Genomic DNA, 7,094 nt, shown 5'->3' on the forward strand with positions numbered 1-7,094 from the left:
GGCTTTTGCCGGATCGGATGTGAGGCGCCAGTGTCAATCCTGTGAAGGGTCCTAGACGAGGGGATGGAAGGTGGGCCACCGGGCTTTGAAAAGTCAAACATGGTGGAGTGTCGCAGAAGAATGGCCAAGAGAGCACGGCGCTCATACGTCGAGAGCGAGTTGTCAATCATGCTAAGTAGCTTGGGCTCGTCACAAAACTCTGGCGCTTCCACGTGCAAGGTGTCGGTAACCAAGCCAACGGACACTTGTGAGGCGTGGCTGCACGACGCAAGCTTCTGGCCTTCAGGCAGAACTACCGCTTCTGTAGAAGAATTCCTTGCCCATAGTTCAGTGCTACCGTTGGTGAAGGAAACCATGGCATGAGGAACCAAAATATTCTTCTTCATGCAGGTAAGATGGTTCGGTTCCACAGTCGCATCAAACATGTCGACCGTGGTATCGGGACGGGAAACCGGTACGCATACGGCCGAATAAGGAGGGACGGCAGTATCTCGGGTAACAACGAGCACACTCTCTCCACTGTAAGAGCCTTCCACAAGGCCAGTGGTAAAACATTTGCCTACGCTGAGCTCCCCGGTGCGACAATCGACGTTGGCGCCACACATCTGCAAAAAGTCGAGCCCAAGAATGACGTCGCGCGTCGATCGGGCAAGCACCGCCATTTCCGTGCTGAACACTTCGCCACTCAAAGAAACTTTAACAGTACACACTCCAATTGCAGGCAACGGTTCGCCACTCACGCCACAAAACTGGACATTTTTGTCCCACCGAAACAAAACTTTGCGTCCAAGGACACACTTAAACGCAGCGCTCATAACAGAAACAGTAGCGCCAGTGTCCACTAAATTCATTCATCACATTCATCATGTTACAAATTCAGCAAACCAAGTTCTCGGGTACTTACGGCGTAACTTATCATTAGCTCCCCGTTCCATAAAACTTCTTGCTTACTTAACTTTTATACGCCCTAAACTTGAGTTTGCATGTGCAACGTATGATCCTTTCAATGCTAACCTTATCACTATGCTCGAATCTGTCCAGAACCGTGCTGTCAGATTTATTTGGTCTGACTACTCTTATCACACTAGCGTTTCTGCCTTAAAATCCCAGCTCAGTCTTCCCACACTAGCCTGGCATCGCAAAATCGCCCGTCTTTCCTTGTATCACAACTTTTTTCACACCTTTAACCACGATGCCCCCCGTATCACACGCGCTCATCGGATATCCCGTAACTCCCACCCAAACGCTGTCTACCCCGAGAAATCTCGTACTGTAACATATCAGCAGTCTTTCTTCCTCAGAACAGCCAACGACTGGAATGGCCTTCCATCCGAGGTGGCGACCATCATCAATCCAGTCCTTTTCAAATCCGCCATCGAAGATCATCTGTGTCCAAAATAATTGAATTTTGTCAGCCCACCCCTCATGTAATGTCCTTCTGGACCTTTGAGGAATAATAAATAAATAAATAAATAAATAAATCCATCACAGGTATACCATCCACTAGCACATGCACTTTGTTCCGCAACATAACTACAGGCAGGGGTATCTCTTTCGGCGGCAAACTGCCAGCGACCTCACCCCCATCGGTCGCGCCGACTAGTTTTCCGGCGGAGGCGAGGAAGAGCGGCGTCGGGGTGATGGAGATCGACGAGTACGGGAAGCTGGAAGTGGAGTCAGGCTTCTATCCGATGCCGGTGAACTATTCCGCATTTGTGCAGGCCATGGGTTGTCGGCATCAAGCGGGTAGGACGGGCGCCGAGAACGTACAGGTTGGTAATCTGGCCGCGGAGGATAGCCTGAGGAGCCGTAACGCGATGGTTGGCGGTGGGGACAAGATCGCGGGATGTGACCGGGCTGACCACAGCGGTAACATACAAGAGAGGGACGAGGAGCACGTTTAGCCGGCAAGTAGTCTTCTTGCCTAGTATTGGGCCAAAGGTTCTCGTCGTATGTGGCCGGCGGATGTTAGTAGAACGGGGGCCGGTGATCTGGAGGAGATCGCGGTACGTTGCTCGGCCGTAGCTCTCGGGGCACCCGGGGGTCCTCAAAGTCCGCTGTGTCAACTGCGGTTGGCGGCGGAGGGCGCGTGGGATACTCAGGGGGAAGCACTGAAGAATTACGAGTGAGTTCCAGCGACCTGGTCAACTCTTCGCGCACGATCTGGCGGATCGTGGAAGCCAGATCACACGACTATGTTGTGTCTACGGCTGCCACCGTTGTCACAAAGGCCAAACGTCCGACTTTCGGTGTGATGCGACGCATCTTCAATGTCTGAAACGTGCGGCAGCGCTGGATGACGTAAGACACGGAATCTAGACTTGCTTTGCCGATAAGAAAATTGTAAATGTCTTGTGTGACTCAGGATCCAATTATGACATTCTGAAACGTCGTGATTAAAATTCAGGCTCAATACGACCGTATTTCAGTATTTTTGGGATCATTTAGCTGCTTTGAAAATACGCTGCTCCGGTATTAACGTAACTACCTTTTAGACCAATCCGCATTTCCTCGCATGCTGCCGCCGCCTGCGCTGCTGGGTTCTCCGCTTAAGGGGTACCGTAAAGGGAAGGTGAAATGGGAAAATAATTCCAGGTTACTAAATAATTCGACCCTGAGGAGCTCTTCATTAAAGCATGCAAAGTGTGTTAGCACTAGCATTTGAAATTGTGACGTAATCGTCGAATAAAGGCGCTGCGATGTTCGGCTTCTTCTCACTGCGCTGGGGAAGTGCGAGGAAACTGTCTATCACTTCATTGTCATCGAAGCTTAAGACGTTCGCTGCCTTCGCCTGCCTGCTGCTATCCGTCGTGCGATGCCGCGAAACAATGCTTAATGGGAATCACCGTCAATGTCGTTAGCTGTCTTCCATGAAACAGCTGTTTCTTCGATAAGCTTTAAATTCACTTGCACGTTACCTTCATGCATTCTTCATGCAGTGAACTTCGTCAGCCCATTTGACGGACTATGCACTCCATCATTCCATAGGTTACATTAATACTCGCCATTGCATCCTCAGTACCCATTTCATGGCCGCATTTTATCTTCGTTTTTTTTTTACCTCTTCCACTCTGCTCTCCTTCTGTCTTTATCTCCCAAATTCCCCTCCCGACACAGAGTAGCATGCCTGCGATTTTTAAACGCCGGCTAAATTATCTGCTCTTCATTGAAGAGTCTCTCTTTCTCTCTCTCTGTTTCTTCGCTGGAAACGTAGCGGCGTCGTACGAGACGTCCTTATGGAAGCCTGAGCTCGTCGCTGTGCACTGCACAGAAGCCTCAATAGCGACGCCCCTTTGGCGAATACGCCGCCATTTCAACTTCTAGGGCCAAACGATTTCGCAGGCTTTATTTCCATGCTTCACACATTCAGCCCTTTTAAACTCACTGAATTCTAAAACCTATAAGGTTGCCATTTAACACCATCGTGCTCTTTTAAACTCACTGAATTCTAAAACCTATAAGGTTGCCATTTAACACCATCGTGCTAAAATCTATTTTTGAATACCCTAAGACATAGAGCAGGGTTTAGCCAGAACTGGTGCCTGGTGCTGGAAGGCGCATGAATGAGTAGACGTCAAGGTGACCTAAGCCTTCAGAGAACGCCGCAAACTCCAACAATTTGAAGCAAATTTAACTTGAGGGAAACCAAGAAAATGAACTCCTTGATGAATTCTCAAGAAAAACGTGAAGCGACAAAACAAGCTGCCGCTACACTGAGGTTCTTTGGGAAAGCACTTCTATATATTTAACAACTCTTCAAGGCCTCATCGTTCAAAACAAGGAATCAGCAGATCCCGCAAAAAGAGGGTATGATTATGAATTTGAAGCAAATTAAACTTGAGGGAAACCAAGAAAATGAACTCCTTGATGAATTCTCAAGAAAAACGTGAAGCGACAAAACAAGCTACCGCTACACTGAGGTTCTTTGGGAAAGCACTTCTATATATTTAACAACTCTTCAAGGCCTCATCGTTCAAAACAAGGAATCAGCAGATCCCGCAAAAAGAGGGCATGAATTTGAAATGCATTTCACAATCCCCTTTACTTGCCATGAAACCAACAACACACACCGAAGAAGAACAAACGTCTTCCGTTTCCTTAACAGTCCTTGAGATGGAACCGTTGCGTTGGCTGCCGTGGAACTGGTGGGGAGATCTACCTGTTCTTTCATTGACCTCTTCACCATTTTGCTACGGGAAACAAAAAAGGTGCATTGTACCGATTTATTCTTAATCTCTGCGAGTGATAGATTATCGGTGCGGGAGAGACCATCTATTTTAGGTGCGGTCTCAATGTGCCCTCGGTAACACATGGCACTCATGCCTGTGAGAATAAGCATACATGCAATTGCGAAGGAAGTATTTTGAGACCCATGTTTGCGCGAGTGAAGCACATTCGTCATGTCTGTGGTCGGAGGAAATAAGCTGGAACGTTCCCCAACGCTATAAATAGTAAAGTGTCCTGGACTGCACACTGGCTTTCTGACAATAACGTTCGCTTTAATTTCAGGAACCACACCTATGAGCACTCCTTACCAAGTCTCTTGCAAGACACCAGATTTCTCGAAATGCTAAAAAGATTCCATCAGGTCAATGTTTACGACTTCGGAATTTTCTATGGAAATAGAGATGTACCTTACGGCACCATTAACAAGGCATTAGTCAAAGAACAACTTGAATTTTTAAAGGTGAGTACACGAGCGTAACGCCGAATGCGAATCTGCGCAATCTGTCTCCGACTGCTAAAAAGTGCGATGCAGCGGCTACTGGAATTTGGAGAATAAAAACTTTTACATATGTAATTCTTCTCTTAAAACTAACTTTTTTTGTGCAAAATACAGACCACGGGCGTTCATTGCAGGTCAACGGTATCATATTTCTTCACCTAACACTGTCATGAGTAGTCTGTGGGCAACTCACCACATTTCTAGTGCCATCCACCTGTCTGTCTTTTAAGCCGTTTCCTGCTGTATTGACCTTGTCTTTGAATCGGCTCCTATCTCTAAATGACCAGTGCTTACACCCTTAGCGAAAGAAGGGAAGTTCGAAAAAATTAATTTCGGAAATATGGTATTAATGTCAGATTTATTTCGCTTTTTTTTGTCACTGTTGTCACGTATAATTGCAATACGTACCCTGCAAAACGAATGCTTTCTAAGTATAATAGCTAGGAATAATATCTTTAACGTTCTTAAAGTTACGTGAAAAATACATTTCTGCCCGCTGAGTATATTTGTAATGCATTAAAACATATTAAAATATACACTAAATATAATAAGTTACACTATAAATAGACTGCAATTTACGTTTATTACATGAAAATATATTCACTTCGGCTTAAAAACGGTCAACTAGTCGGCTTCACAGGCTGGAATGGGGTAATTCTGTCAACTGAAGAGCAAATTATTGACCCAACTATAAGAGATAAGAATCAGTAGCCCATCCCTGAGGAGACGTGTAATTGGCTTCAATCACGAGGTCGATGACATTGCAACGTCACAGAATTAGAACCCTGAAGACATATCCACACAGCAAATGGCCACGAAAGTAACGCAATAAACTGGAAGTGTTCTGTCACTTTATTGTTGTTGTTGTTGTTGTTGTTGTGACTGAGACAAGGATGAAAATGAAATTGCACGGGCCTGCTACTGGCTCGAGCCAAGCCACCACCGCTGCCACGTGCAGATAGAGGAGAGGTAAGAGATCAGAGGAGAGTGAAAAAGGAAAGAAAAGACGCGCGTCGCAGCAACAACTGCGTCCGCCGGAGCGGACGCTGCTGAAAAAATCAGATAAGCGGCCGAAGCCGCGCTCGCCGAAGCGAGGACGGATACTCTGTCACTTTATTGTCTTGCCTTACATGTACCCACCGAGAGACGGCGCATTATCTTGCCCGGTGAGGCGCTTTTTGCGCAAAGGCTGTGGGCCCCCAAATTCTCGCAGAAGTGCCGTTACCGGTTGCGTTCCAATCTGGGTGCAATCTAGAGGTGAATTGCTAGTCGTAACTTGCGTCAGGCATAGGTCACGAGTTGAACGTTCAGCCAAAAAAAAAAAAACAGGGGCGTCTAAGGCAGCCGGTTGGCCTTGACAGGCGGGGCCCTTTTCGCTGGCATATCCGGGCCCGGAAGTACTCAAGCTGCCTATTTTTTTTTTATTGGTTTATTTTTGGTTTACAATGCATACGTAAACCAAGGACGAGCAGGCAAAAGGCGTTAAACAACACCTGACTAAGGCCTGCCCTCCTATACAAAAACAAACAACAAATTAAAACAAACATTCAAAGCATTTGACAGCAACCGACTTCGAACAGAAAAAAAAACGCAGGTTAAAATTAAATTAGCAGTAGTATACAGATTTGATACCAAAAAAGATACAACAGGTGTTTACTTATACAGCACTGTCACGAAAGTAGCATATCATGCACGGCTCTTTTATAGCTTTGGTCACTTCGTTTTTCCATTGCCATAGAAAGTAGCGGGGCGTAAGCATTTAGAACTCGCGGTATCATAAATGTCAACATTTGGTGGCCATAATTTGTACGGGACTTTGAAACATGGAAACTAGCTGTTCAGAAGTTATATAGTCCAGGCATGTGCAGATATGTGTTCTGAAACGTTTCTTTACTGTATTTTATTTGATTCTTTATGTATATAGCCAGTTTTTTGTCATACATTGTTTGTATCTTAAGTAACTTGTGCTTTCTAAAAACCTCCCCTGTGTCTTGGCTGAGTGTAAGGTTGAATACAGCTCGGATAGCCCTTTTTTGCAGCGCAAATAATTTTGCTATATTAGTAAGTGTTGTTGTTCCCCACACAAGTAGGCCGTAATGTATACAGGAGTGAACTAAAGAGTAGTATAGCTGTAGTTTGCATCTGACAGGTACAAGCATTCGTAGTCTGTTTATTATGCCCACTGACCGCGATACTTTACTGCGTAAATAATCTGAATGGTCATTCCACAGTAAGTGCTGCTCGAAAATTACTCCTAAAAATTTTATTGAATTTTCACGAAGTAGAGTTAAATTTTGAAATTTCAGTTGAAAACTTTCAGTAATCATCTTGTTTTTGGCTCTGAATACGACATATTTAGTCTTTTCAA

The sequence above is a fragment of the Amblyomma mixtum genome, chromosome 8, assembly GCF_055824585.1.
Source record: "Amblyomma mixtum isolate Tamu chromosome 8, ASM5582458v1, whole genome shotgun sequence".
In the NCBI taxonomy this organism is placed as follows: domain Eukaryota; kingdom Metazoa; phylum Arthropoda; class Arachnida; order Ixodida; family Ixodidae; genus Amblyomma; species Amblyomma mixtum.